Source organism: Diadema antillarum, unplaced genomic scaffold (assembly GCF_040938485.1).
Source record: "Diadema antillarum isolate AM-2024a unplaced genomic scaffold, OU_Dant_1.0 seq00001390_RagTag, whole genome shotgun sequence".
Taxonomy (NCBI): Eukaryota; Metazoa; Echinodermata; class Echinoidea; order Diadematoida; family Diadematidae; genus Diadema; species Diadema antillarum.
The window spans coordinates 696,069-711,538 of NW_027272145.1; the positions used below are offsets into that span (position 1 = coordinate 696,069).

Sequence of the window (15,470 nt, forward strand, 5' to 3'; positions counted from 1 at the left end):
ACTTTCCCTTAACAACGTCCTCTGTCACCGCGACAGACATCTGTCTATTCATTCAACTCTCTCTCTCTTCCGCCAAACCTATAAAGAAATAGAATAGGATCTAACGCTGACAAGAAGCAAAACACCTTATAACATACGGTGTAGGTGGGAGGCGTCTCCGGATTACAGGGTCCAAGGGACTTGACTATGTAGAACCTAGAATGTGTGGGCTCTGGAAATTGAAGATTTGTATCGGCGACAAAGAAAATGCGATTGATTGATTGCACTGCTGATTATAGGCATAGCAACCAGCGGATTAGTCTGTGCTAGATCCTATGCGAGGGGGGGGGGGGGTGGATTTTTATTCTGTGCTTAAATTTCGAGTGAACAACATAGTCGCCAGTTTTGTCAGGCTATAGATAATAAATGTTGTAGATATATGGTAAAGAGAGCTTCTCATGAGAAACTAATAAGATTTTCCCTTGATTCAGGTAACGTTAAGTGAAAAGAAGACGTATTCACCTTTATTACAAAGAAAATGAACATTGTCCCTAAGAATAAGGCAGCTTATGAATTGATTACAAACATGAAGAGATACGCCATTGAAACAGAAGTCATCGTCAGATCTAAAACCCGGGTAGAAAACAAAATCACGCCCTTTTCCTAACTCTTCTTGGTTCTGCTTTAACGCTTTTCTCTCTCGCGGTGGACAAATTGGATACAAACCGAGACGCATTCCACAACTCATTTCACGTGTGAAGTACCATTTGATTGAAAGATAATAACACCCAGACGGAGTACTTGGATTCTTACTTAAAGACGAGGAAAATGATAGTCTTTATCATGTCTATAGTTATGCCTACTAAGAGAGATATGTATAGAACGGAAGAACAAAGAGGGAAACACACAACCAGTTCACTTGCTCTCGTTTCTAGATGCGACAGTTGATATAATTCAGAGTACTTAATATGCGAAGACCATTCACTTCACAACGTCCACAAAATGTATCGTAAACATCTTGTATGACCATGTTTTGCATTAAAACAGACCCTAACTTTAATTTAACTGTTTGTACGTTGGTTAGTAAATATTTATGTATTTGTGCGTGCGCCACTACGCAATTTGCCTCTTGGAGCATATAAGATATTATGAGAAAGCTATATTCCCATTAAGCTTTAAAGATTCAGAAACAAACTTAATTAGAACATTTACCAGCGAAAAAAAGGTGTATGCCATAGGTCAATATGTGTAACGTTGTACGTGTGTGCTTGTGTGTGTAAAATCGATATGTGAAATTAATGATGTGTATGCGTGTATTAGGACGTAGAAAATCGTCCTGAGGGAGGTGGGTAAGTCAAAAGCAAAGTGCTTATATGATTCGATATCAGATGTTTTGATCTTCGATGATTATGATGATTATAAAGCTTTGTCTACGCGGCCACGCTAGATCTCTTTTACCCATCTTTATGATTATAATATATCTTCTCGTTATCAATTAACCTTATATCCGGCTAGATAATTCACTGGCGCCCATTCACCATTATTCTATTATACACCTATGGATATGTATACATTCCAATTTATGTCTTACTCTTCACTACTTCTCTTTTGTTCTTCTTATACAATACAAATACATGATAATAGCTGAACAACTTTGGAAGCAGTATAGGTGCAGCATGTATGTCCTTTTCAATGGCATTGATTTGAGGAAATGATGCTCTTCAGAATTAAGTGAAAATGCTGAAACTCTGACCATGTAATCTTAAATTCATCCCAGCAGAAGCACTGTCTTGAATAGATAGATAGATAGATAGATAGATAGATAGATAGATAGATAGATAGATTGATTGATTGAATGATTGATTGATTGATTGATTGATTGATTGATTGATTGATTGATTGATGGATAGATAGATAGATTGATTGATTGATTGATTGATTAATTGATGAATGCTCGCTAAACAATAGTAGACTGATCAGTAGATGCTATTGTTGGAAAATCGGTTGATTGAATTAAGTATTGGTACTAAGACCACTTGATCGATGGATTGTATTGGAAGGTATATACTATACTCCATGCAATGAACCATGAGCACAATAATTTTGCATATACAGCATGGATCGAAGGATAGCTATTGACACAGGATTAGAAAGACCAGAAGAGACGGTGCTTTAAGAACGGCAGCCGATAAGGAGGTGGGAAAACGCATAAAAGTCAACGATTTTTGGCGCCACGCATGAGGTGCTGGTTGCCGCCAAAACGAGCAGGTAATAACGCGGCGGCCATCTGGAGGCCTTTACCCCAGCGCAGGGAGGTGTGAACGCGAAAACAAAAACGGAGGCCACGTCGGTGTAATTCCTAACATTGACGCTTCGTCATTTTGGTATAGTGTTGGTATCACACAATGTTATTCAAAATCAAATGAAATCCCTACAGAAAGATAGATATTTGTCCGTATCGTCTGCCGCTTGTACACTACCACTGACTCCTGAATAAGCATAAACTCGAGACTATTGAATTCGCTGGCACATGCTGACCGGACTATTGATCGGCGCGCCGCGTCACCAAGTACTGTAATGTTTGGATTTCAATCATTCATGTACAAGTGTCTCGCCGTAGGATTGACGACACGTTTAGCGTAACGAGCTTTGTCGTTGCTCCTTTTTTTTTTCTAGTACAAAAGTTATGACATGACCTCCGATGCATCCTTACAATGTGTTAGTTTGGGTTATCAAAGGCTTTAAGGCAAATTTCATGCGACACTTTAAACCGTAATGAAAAGACATTCTGACGACTCGTTTATTTTCAAATGTCTCATCCATTGTAGACATGTGTCATTTTCTTCTATTGCAAGGATACACATTTCTGACTGCATAATATAAAGAGGGGTCCGGACATTAAATATCATTACAAGCAATTCCTCTATCTTTAGTGCGTGCAAAAATCGCAAGTGATTGCAACGATGTTGCCAGAAATTATTGATGTAAGCGTATAGTTTTGTCTTTTTTTTTTTGCAGACATAGTTTATGACACTTATAAACTGCTAAGAAATATTATAATTCGATGTTAGATGAAGACGTAATTCTTGCTGTTCTTTTCATGCACTCATGAACACGCTCAAATACTCGATTATGTGCACGCGCACACTGACATGACTGAGACGTACACACTTTACAGGTGCAAGCTCTCATGCACTTGCATACATACACATTCATGAACAGTAATTAGTCGGTTGGCGGTAATTCGGATAAAGCAATCCTGATAAGTACCAATTATGTTAACGAAAGGAGCGGGGTATATGTCAATTAATGATCAGGATATTATTCTAATGTGAGTCGTTGTGCTTTTCAGTGTTCTAGGCACTCTTCATTAAATAGTCAATTTCGAAATTAAAGGTGACATGGTAATGAACCAATAAAAGTAGTGTTTCGGCTTCGTTGTTCATTTAACGTCTTTTATTTTTTTGTGCGCTATTCAACGCTATCAATCATCGCATTCCACACTACACTCTAAAAAATAAAATGGTAAATCAAAATTTTAAATGTTTTCACTCAGGACCTCCAAACTTTTGTAAAATGTTAAATTCAACACATTACATCATTTACAAACAGGTTGGAGGAGTGGCAACATTTAAAAATGTTGATTCACCATTTGTTTTTTTAGAGTGTATAATATATCATGCAAAATTTTTATATCATATATCATGATTATCATATTATTGTAATTACATCATATGACATTGCAATATCATATCACTGCATTTTATACTACTGTGGTCGACACGTGGAGGGTGTCGCAGAAAGACAATAAATTATCATGTCATAATTATATCATAATCACTACATCTTATACTATACTGTGGTCGACACGTGGAGGGTGTCGCAGAAGGACAATAAATTATCATATCATAATTACGCCATAATCACTGCATTTTATACTACTGTGGTCGACACGTGGAGGGTGTCGCAGGAAGACAATAAATTATCATATCATAATTACGCCATAATCACTGCATTTTATACTACTGTGGTCGACACGTGGAGGGTGTCGCAGGAAGACAATAAAGAAATAATAGGAGTAAAGGAGAGGAAACGCAGAAGTACGAGGAAGAAGAGAGCTACCGTAAGTCTCGTATGTATCAACAGCATAATACATTATCACAGCTAATAATAATAATTGACAGTACTTATATAGCGCATAACACATAGTGATAATGTCCCTATGCACTCAAAAAATGAAAAGATTGTAACAAGAACATATAATTCCAATTACAGTGATGGTACCGAGCTTCATTTTTGCTTACACTGTAAACAAATGCGTTTTCAAGGCAGACTTGAATCTATTCATATCAGTGATTTGTCTCAATTTCTGAGGTAAATTATTCCATAAAACAGGGTCATTAAATGCAAATGTTCGTTCTCCGTAAAATTTGGTTTTTCTGTTTGGAATAACAAACAAATCTTTACTTTTTGATCGTAGGTTTCTTTCTGGTGTGTAACATAGATTTGAAGTAGCTCCCTTAAATAATGTGGAGCAATCATATAGAAACATTCAAATGCTAATAACAGTATCTTAAACTGAATCTGATTTTTCACTGGAAGCCAGTGTAAGCTTCTTAAAACTGGTGAGATTTGTTCATGTTTCTTGATTTTGGATACCACTCGTGCAGCAGAGTTTTGTATTTTTGTCACAAGCTATCAGAGAGCATTGATGTTCCAGAGATCTCACTGAAAGAGCACATATTGCTGAAGAGAAATAAACACAAAGAGGGCATTAATTTGACCCTCCTTCTCATTATTAATGAATAGATTGTTCTTTTTTTTTTTAAATGGACAATCAAAAAATTATCTCATGATTAACCTTACTAAAAAGAATGAAAAATATCTTCTTCATAATTGATTTGTTTTTTATTCGATTTTATTTATTAATAAAATGCATCCATATACATACTTACCTATACCTATTAATACCATCACCATCAAAATATCAAATAGATATGATAATCAGGAACATAATTATTTGAATGATAATCAACTGATTCCAGTAGTTTTAGTATGCAAGGTGAACATAGGCCGTTTTCGTAATTCGTCATCATCTACGTATCAACGTTATTAGTGTTAAAACTGAAGAAAAAGTGGGAAAGTGAGCAATACCTTGCTTCGTATACCAGCAGAAACTTCAATAATGAGCTCATACAACAAAGAAGGTCATCACAGAAACTATTAATACCATCACCAGCAAGATATGAAATAGATATGACAATCAGGAACATAATTATTTCAATCATAATCAACTGATTCCAGTAGTTTTAGTATGCAAGGTAAATATCATTAATATGTCGTTTTCGTAATTCGTCAACATCTATACGTATCGACGGTATTAGTGTTAAAACTGAAGAAAAAGTGGGAAAGTGAGCAATACCTTGCTTCGTATACCAGCAGAATACCATATGGTATGTGGCGTGTCGAACCACCCAGCTCTTACGTGTTCCGTCCTGAATCACTTCACCGGTATAATGCTATACTACTTCATACTCTATAGTTTATTCCTGGACCCTGATAGCGACAGAAGGACTGGAATATAATTATCGCTTGCGTGGGTGTAGGAGGCAGTAGTTGGATGTGACAGCGACATTAAAAGTGATTTGAGCTTAAGCTTCAGTTCGTGTCAGTCTCGCCCCACCAATGTTTCTTAGCACACATGCAGCACAAATAATGGGAAAGGGATGAGAAATACATCTCACATCTGACATAAATACCGGAAAATGTTTTCGTTGACGGCGACAAAAAAAAAAAAAAAAAAAAATGGAATGAAATGAAATCCCTATTCTCACAGATGAATAAAGAAGTGGGAAAAATATAATGGCGCTAAGGTGTAAAGATTGTCTGGGACTGACGTAAAATTCACTCCGGACTGCAGGTGAACCATGTTGGAGGTTTAATGATGAAAGCTGGTGAAAAGTCAATACGTTGCCAATTTTGATTGACCGGATAGTATCTACCAGAAACTTGACGCCGGAAACAAACATTCCTGAGTCCGCCTCAAATTTGATGACACACCGTCAATTTAAGTCGGGAAACTAGCATAATAGCATCGATAAGAATTCCTAATATGACTCGGGTAAGAATCAAAGGTTAGAGAAAAGGTTTTTATGACGTGAACTTTCATCACACATAAATCTCCTTTTACGTCTTACAAGAAGGTCACATGAGGACTTCATTTTTCTCTGAATTGTTCGCGGGTGTGAGGTATCATAAGAAAAAAAACCACACAACTCTTTTATAGCATCACTCAATGTGACCTGTCACAGCTGAAAACTTCATCAGTGCAGAAAAAGCACTCTCAAAAAGATCTTTCGACGATTGATTACTGTAAACTGCATGGTATATCCCTTGCTGAAACAGCAATACTCAGGCAATATCTTCTTATGATAAAGATTGCCTTCTGGAATGTCTTTCCTGTCGTACATGAATCTGAAGTGTTTGAACTAAAATGTGTCCCATAATCAGCAAGACAAAGTGAAGAATACAGCATTAGACATTCAAATTTGTAATGCACTATGAGATAGCAGTGGGCTGCTCAAAACATACACAAAAGTACTCAAATAAGAGAGAGGAGACCGTGCGACAGCATGGCAAACAAAAAACAACAAACAAACATTTGAAAGGGTAAACTTATATTTCTTTTTTTCTCGCGAAGCCTGTCTCTAATTCATTTTCCATATGTTCTCACCAATTCATGTCTCCATCTATTTACACACCATAACTCTGTATTTACCAGATTTATACATCACTCAAACAGAATCATACTTAACGATATAACTTAAATTAGAACTTGTATATTATGGATGAATAAATGAGTAAATATATATAATATATCATAGAATATGATATATAGTATATGTTATATATGAAATGATATATATGTATATATATATATATATATATAACACATATTTATAAAGAGTTTGTTTACAAAAACTTTTAACATTTTAAATTAAGTCTGTCGTCAAACAGAGCAAAATAAAACCTTTCTCGCGATATCTCACTTGTGAAATAACAGTTAATATTCTTGAATTTATGGTTACAAAATCACACATTTTCTTATCGTTTTCTTCTTTTATTTAGTAGCTTTAATTGCAAATATCTGAACTTAACAAGAATTGGTATGCTTCTTATCCCATCCCTAACTCTATACATTTGCCTGTGTATACGATAGTATGTGTGTGTGTGTGTGTGTGTTATTCATATAAATGACTCTATTACATATTTATGTCCACTCTAAAAATGAGATGGTTTAGCAACATTTTAAATGTCGTCACTCCTCCAACCTTTTGTTAAAATGTTAAATTTAACACTCAAGATGTTGAACTATCATTTCAGAAATGGTAAATCCAGCATTTTGAGTTTTAGATTGAACATTTACGAAAAGGTTGAAGGAGTGACATTCAAAATGTTGTGTGTATTACATTATTATATATATATATATATATATATATATATATATATATATATACATATATATATATATATATATATATATGCGTATATTCACATCATGGTCTAACCGTTCAATGTATAATACGGCAAACTCGTATTTCTTCTCTATGCATGAGGAGCATCTGCACCAGATTGACGGGTTACTCCTGAGCGATGATTGAAGAACATGATTATTACATCTACTTTAACCCATACCACCACAGTTTTAAGCTACGGTCACAAAGCTTCGTACGAATGTAACTGTTCGTACGAATTCTGGAGTTCGTAGAGATTCATAGAGATGGGGCACAGACTCTACAAGGTCTTAAGTTGTTCTTGCGAATTAAAAAGCGTTCGTACGAAATTCGTAAGAAGGCCGTAAGAATCTGTGTCCGATCTACGAATCTCTACGAATTCCAGAATTCCTAAGAACAGTAACATTCGCATCATTCGTACAAAGCTTTGTGACCGTAGCTTTATTCTTTCGTTAGACTTACGGCCATCTTATGAAAGACGTAAGAGCCCTCTATGAACAACTTAAGACGTTCTTACAATCATCGTAAGAATTTAAGGCTTCTAGAATTGTCTCTCGATCCTACAAAATCTTGCGTAGTTCTTACAATGTTCGTACGACGTTCCTACTCCCGCCTTACGAAGAGAGGGTTTCGTACGAAGTTTTAAAAAAATCTTGGACAAGACCATCGACCAGGCTACGAACTTACGAACGGTCTACGAACGCTGGTTTCGTACGGCCTTCTTAAGAAGATGTCACGAAATTGTCTAAAAATCGTTCGTACGGCGTTCGTAGCAGTTCGTAAAGGCATTTGTGACCGAGCCTTTAGCCTTAACGCCTATCCTGTCACTATCATGAACATAATAAACACCATACTCATAGTCGGCTTGTAATAGGTTCGATGCGTTTATACTGATTAATGTTATTGTAAGCGAGGACAGTTACTAATGGTAATCTTTCATTTTCTTCCTTTTGACATACTGATAATCATAATTCACCATATCTTTATTAGTATCTATGCACTAGAATATAAAACATAATGCATTTATATGTTCAGTAGTATTTTACTAAATAAAATATGTTTATATGTATGTAGGCAGGTTTCCTGGGCTGCCACGTGTTCAAGCATCAGCTTATAGTGGCAGTCCTTCCGCATAATTTCTCTGGTAATAATTTGGAAATTTGTTAATACGATATATATTAATTTGTAAATGGGATTAATTCACACATGTATTTTCCTTCTTCGAATCATGTATAATTATTGTCATCTGTATACCGATATTCTATATATTGTAATATTATACTGAAAAGAATCTTGATTTATGTACGAAATTATGTTGGAGGAGAAATAAATCAAACACTCATATTCAGGAGTTACAATTGAAGAGGTACTTCTAAAATTCCCATATAGGACAGTATAAAGTATAGCGCATATAATAATCATCAACTATTTAGTTCTATCAAGACTGTACACAAGTAACTTGCTGCTTTTGGCGATTGCGCTAACCCCATGCAGCTAACAATAATATGGAAACGTGATACCCAGAGTAATACAAATAAAATTTTCTTGCATAGTGCAGAATTTGATTGTACGTGAAAATGCGCATTTTACTCATCTCATGAGTTGTTATCTCCTCCCACATACCTCGCTTGACTAGGATTTTTTGATATTACGCCAAAGTGTATATCGCAGTCCTGAACATAATTAATACTTGCTGCTTTCACCACGCTTTGTTGACAACCTTTCGTGGTTGGATGGACAAGAGACGTTACGGTTCTTTGCTTATGAAGCAAATACCAGAATATCAAATCAAAATCGGAGAGGAGAGATGACATACACATACACGCACACACACACACACACACACAAAGGGCTCATGTGCCTAACGGTTCTTTCTCAGAGGCAGCATTAGCATTGTTTCAAACCTGCAGTGCTAATGTAGTGATTACGGAAAGATTGCAGCCATTATTTTAGGTGCTCTCCATTGATGATTGAAAGGTGATATTAACATCAGACCGATGCCAATATCTCCAGATTAAAGATCGCATCTAAAACAAAACAAAATAAATAAATAAAGAATACATCGATGCGCTGCCTCATGTAAGGCATTTAGTATTCACCGCCATCTTGTTTTCACTGCTATCTTATACAGTAACCACATGAAGGATTGTCAGGAAAATAAACACGCAAGATGGAAAGGATGTGGGTAACATTATTGTTTGGTTAATTTCATCACTGATGACATGAAAACAAACAAACAAAAATAATATCCCATAATGTATTAATGCAACAGGAATTCTTGACAGAAACATATCATTTTAATGTTTGATTTAATTTCGGTTATAGTTAATCGTTAGTCGTAAAGTGGTGAAAAGATTTTTTTGCAATATTTTTCCAACATTTTTTTCTAGCCCTCGTTATTGTGTAAACACCAAGTGACGTCAGAAGTTTGTGAACAGGAAACGTTAGACTAAATATGTTTCATAATGTCGTTAAATATATGTATTTTTAAATTACCACTAACAGTGACTTACATCGCTGGCGACTTTTACTTTGCGGTACACTCATTGATAATAAAGAGAAAATGCTGACAAATCAAACATTATGAGGCAATCACTGTGATTTATGACTGGTAATTGGTTTTGTCATGCAGTATTGAGAAGACGTCATTACGATGCTTTGAAGGTTCAACTGCGGATGATATAATGTACGCTTTGGCCAAACCGCTGAACCTACTCCAACGTGTCGTGTGCAAAACGAGACATTGAAAGTTGTACCGGCACTTTGTTTCCTCGTGCATGTCAACTATTGATTGGAAATTATAACAAAATTGCAATTGTCAAACTCTTTATCAATCAGCCTCTGGTAAGTGGAAGTAATTGATATCGATATTGCTTCATCTTTTTTTATATCCAAATTCATCTAATAACTATTTTGAAATAGTTCAGTAGGTTCCACATATTTATGCCTTGGCTGTACGAGGCAATGATATTGCTACCCACTAGAGCCTATACTCTAGTGGCGCCACACGGGGTTACACGAATCATACGAGGCATTTTACCAGATGCATTCGAGTCGTCATATAACTTTATTAGTCTCAATAATATGATGTAATAAAACTGTCAAGCATAGAAAACATGGACAAATCATGCATTATCCAATCAAACTAGCGCACAAACAAACAATAATGCTCCAGACATGATAGTTTTGAAAGAAGTCTCGACTTTGTAAACTGAAACTCAATGAAACAGCTGCACAAAAGAAACCATTATTACCTGCAGGTGAGATCAAACCGACATCCGCCGCGGCAAAAAAATCACCTCGTTTGACGGCACCTGAGTTTGCAGCTGCTTGTAATGCCACAGATGATATCGCGAACAAGATGGGAGGGAATCCGATTATGTACCAATATTGATGGGCTTTCCTTCTTCCTCCCTTTTGCTTTTCTTTTTCTTCGTTTGTTGAGAGCCTCTTGAACGGCGCCGGGGGAAAAAAAAAGTCGTCGTCACTTTGCGCTGGGGCGAGCTCACTCTTCGGTGCATACCAGGGACACGCAAGATTGCACGCGCTGGTTTTATATACGCCACACACCACGAACCACACAGTCAAAAAGCATCCATCTTCGAGCATGTGTGTGTTGGGGCCCAGCGCCATGCGTGACGTCATAATACTGCTGATAGCAATTCCTTGCCCGATTGGTGGAGCGGTCGATTGCAGGTGTACATCTGTTTGCATTGTGAAAGTCTTTGATTGGTTGCTACTGTATGACGTTTATTCTTCTGAGCTAAACGTCGAAATTGATCGTACCCCTGTCATTGAATCTTGATGATAACAATTAAATGTCATACAGGAAGGACACGTGATCGAAGGGGGGGGGGGGCGTGAGGAGAAGGAAACAGAGAGAGAAAGAGAGAGAGGGGGGGGGGAGGGATTATCTCCCGTTTCTCAGTACACATTTTATTGGTTGTTTAATATTCATGGCGGAAATGTCCGCCGCTCAATCGTCTTCACGTTGACAATTAAAATGCATTTTGTGAAACAAGACCAACCGTTATGAAATCCCTCAGACGTCATAGGCAAAGATCCCTCAACAATTCCACAGTCAATATTGAAACTGAGAAAGATCTGACACCAGATATTTTGCACCAGTCAGAAGTCAGCAAAATGTGTCCATACCATAATCAAAATTGAAGGTCTGTTGACATCATGCAAACATAACACTGACACCAATATTTGGAACTAAAGATCTAAATAAAACGTAGCTATAGGCACATTTTAACAACATGCGATCATAGAGTAAATTTTCTGTACCAATATTCATGCAGTTTTATGCCAATTGAAGTAGATGGTGAAAGACTTTAAGGAAACATTCTGTCCCCAGCTTCGCCATTTACATTTTCCACATTAATTCATTTTGTAAATTTGTTCATCATTCCGTAAATAGTAACATATAGTAACCACTACCAAGTGACTGCTGGATAAGGTCAAAATGTCTACATGCAATGTCAGAAAAAGGCCTAAACAAGTCAGTCATAACCAGAGATTTATAGAATACTACTGTATACCTAAGTAAAGAACAAAGTTCTCATGTTGCAGACCTCTAATTACTGCAAGTTTCTCTGTTACAATCAAAGTTTTAATGAAAAAGAAGATGCTGAGACGAGAGGTAGGTACATAAGAATAATTATGAGTAAATTGGAAGAAAAGTAAAGAAAATGGAGAGACGCAAAGGTACATACAAATGTGAGCAAAGTTGAGTAAAATGAGAGTGTGGAAAGGGGAATGATCAAGCTAAAAGGGAGATGGAAGTGGGACGCAATGACGCAATATGGGCGTAATTCATGAAACACAATCATGAACAATACGAGTGAATTGTAAAAAAAATTTATTTGCGTTTGAGCCTGTGTGTGTGTGCGTGCGTGTGCGTGTGCGTGCGTGTGTGTTAAATTCTTATAAAATATATGATTATTTCATTAGACAACTTTAGGAAGATCACAATTTACAAATACGACATGGGTGTAATCAATATAACTTTGGTAGGGAAGAAATCAAGGAAATATTTTTGAGAATAAGACGTACAGTAATTTGTCGTAAGTACAGTGAATTTCAATATAAGTTACTTCATGGTGCTTTATACATTAAAGAGCACCTTTATGGATTTGGATTTGTATCTGATGAATTATGTTCTTTTTGTAAAAAGGAGGACGAGACGTATCCACATATATTTCTGTTTTGTGAACAAGTTCAAGAACTTGGCAGGAAATTATAGATAGATTAGATTTGAGGGAAATAGATATTAGTGACTGGAATTTAATCTCTATGGGGATTCAAGGAAACCCTCATAGAATCAAAATGTGTAATTCCATTATTTTCATTACAAAATATATCATATATTTTTCCAGATCAAAAGGAGTGATTCCTTCAACGAATGAAAATTTAATGATGATTACAGATTATACAGATCAGGAAAAGGAAAAGGCTCAACACTATGGCCCACGGGTTCGACATTACATTATGGGGCTTAATGTGTCGGTCTCGTGGGCCTTGTTTGCTTAGTGTCGAACTCGTGGGCCTTGTTTGCCTATAGTGTCGTGGGTTGTATAACTCGTGGGCTGTATGACTCATGGGCTGTATGACTCGTGGGCTGTATGATTCGTGGATGTCGAACTCATGACGTGCACCAGAGCACATTCCTTGTGAAGAAAAACAAATCCTGAAAAGTTGCCAAGTTTATTAAATTCCATACATTTATCTTTTTCCTATCGGACGAACAACTGCTTCATAAAAGCTGGTACATTTTTCACTTCGTTTGTTACTGTTTTCATCATCCGTTTTGTCTTGTTGATTCCCATCAGAGTGGGTTGGTTGTCAATGAGAGTCATATTATGTAAATATTGGTTGTACACTGTATATATTATATATATATGTATATATTATATATATAATGGTTTCATCTCTTTGTATCAAAGGCTATCTGTTTATGTATGATTTACATAATAGTACAGTACATTTGATTTTTTTTTTCTTCTTTCTATTGTCTGGTAATGACAAGTTAACGCATTTCCATGATACAAAGTGACTGAAAGAAAAATAGAAAGAACTCGATTACAGTCGGGTCTAGCAGCAAAAGCAAAATTACGTCATCAACTAGCTGAGTGACATCGTATTTGCCATCAATCGTCATTCTCATGAAATTACGTCGAGCTTGCAACGATGTTGAACATGTTGAAGAACGCTTAAGTGCATAAAACAGAGGCATAGCGGCAAATGGCAACAGCCCTTGATTATCATTCGCGTATTTTTCAAAACTTGACTCTCGACTGCTCCATCGGGCTCCCGAGTGGATTGTCTCACCCGGAGATGAGGCTGGCCGTCGGATGAAGTAGATGCTTGCATGAGGGGGTGGGGGTGATAAAAAGAGCATCGGGCGTACTATTAGCTCGGTTCAATATGGATTGTGTGACGGTCCGAGTAAACGAAACTTCCCCTTTTTCGTCTATCATGTGACCTGACCGGATAATCATACAATAACCCTAGCTGAAGCCCTTGAGCAAGAAAACATTCAATACGTCAGGGATTACATTCAATCCAAAAGCAGACAACAGACTGAGCAATTCAGGAATACTTCGAAGTCATTATAATCCAAATGGATGATCATTGTCAGCTTCGAACAATCTGTTCTGTTGTTGTTGTTATTTTTTCAGTGGACCGCCAATTAATCTATCTATTCACATCTCTATCTGCCCTCCTATCACATAGATAGTAAAAGTATTTTCACAATTCCGTTATTGCTTCTGCTGATGAGGGAAAAAATGAAGATATCGAACTTCGCCATTTTTAACACCGTCTTTGCATGGTTTTATTGCTTGATTTTCATCGTTTTCCGCAGATGTTGGACATTATTTAGTATCACATTTCACAAAAACGAAGCAGCTATTAGGCCCAACTAAAAGAAAAACAGAAAGCAGCAATGAAAGAAGAACGATACTCAAAAGAAGAGGATATACTGTTATGAAAATGAAGAAGGGAAAGAAGAAAAAGACGAGCGTGACCATGAAAAAAAAAAGTGAACGGTATAGATGATATCAATTTTCCATCCATATAGAGCCATCTCATTTCCTGAGCGGGTGATTTCCCGCTTCGGAATCAAAGTACGTGTTGGAAAGAGGGGAGCGAGAATGGGGGGGGGGGGGTACAGGCGTTGAGGGTAGGGTAACCACGGGAGAGGTACTCTCACCTCCCTGGTAAAGGGAAGCGAGGGTATAGCGAATGTAGGACAGAGAAACCAAGGGAAGGAAAATACAGTAATAAAAAAGAAAAGGGGAGGATGGCCAATTTTGGGAGGGTCTCAAAGGGAGGTGAATTATGTAACAAAGAGGATAGAGTGTATCCAAGGGAGACAGCGTCATCACTGGAGAGACGGGGAGCTGGGGTGTCAAGGGAGATGAGAGCATAGTATTATGAAGGAGTACAGTGTAACCACGGGAGGGGCGAGTATATAACCAAGGGAATGGAGGGTTACCGTAAGGGATGGAAGAGTTTCGAACAGACGGGGCAATGTCCTAACAGAAGGGGGGGGGACACAGGGGATGGGAAAACTGGAAGTGAAGTGCAATGAAAAAGAATGTGCCAAAGGAGGGACGGGTATCGGAGGGAAGAGAGGGAATTAAAGAACAGGTTCACCCTAATATACTTGTGGAATGAGTGAATGCACCAATATTTGTAGAACACAGTGAAAATTCTAAGAAAATCAGACATCAATCTGTTCAAAACTTAGGAATTTTTAAAAGTCCCTGTGCAGTCATTTATATCTTGTGATTTAACGAAAATATAAAGAAAATTACACAAAGTTTCATTCTTTGAAAAAGTACACATTCACTGACGTATGTTAAGGGTAATATTATGTCCCCTGCCCTCTAAAAGATTCAAGTCAAGTGCTCGTTTATTATGCGCGAAAAGTGAAAATATGTTGAATTTTCTTATGTTTTCTTTATATCG

General features: G+C 36.9%; 1 protein-coding gene across 2 annotated transcripts in view; it reads right to left on the reverse strand.

The window, feature by feature from the left end:
- The window catches only part of LOC139708940 (uncharacterized), a 59,304-nt gene extending 48,299 nt beyond the window's left edge, over positions 1-11,005 (reverse strand). The window contains exon 1 of one of the 2 annotated variants that reach the window (XM_071620907.1): positions 10,748-11,005. The gene's annotated coding sequence lies outside the window, so the exon portion shown is untranslated. Of the gene's footprint in view, positions 1-5,401; positions 5,516-10,747 lie in introns of those variants that run through there. The other variant, XM_071620908.1, reaches the window with a different exon arrangement.
- Between the last annotated feature and the right edge of the window lie 4,465 nt (positions 11,006-15,470).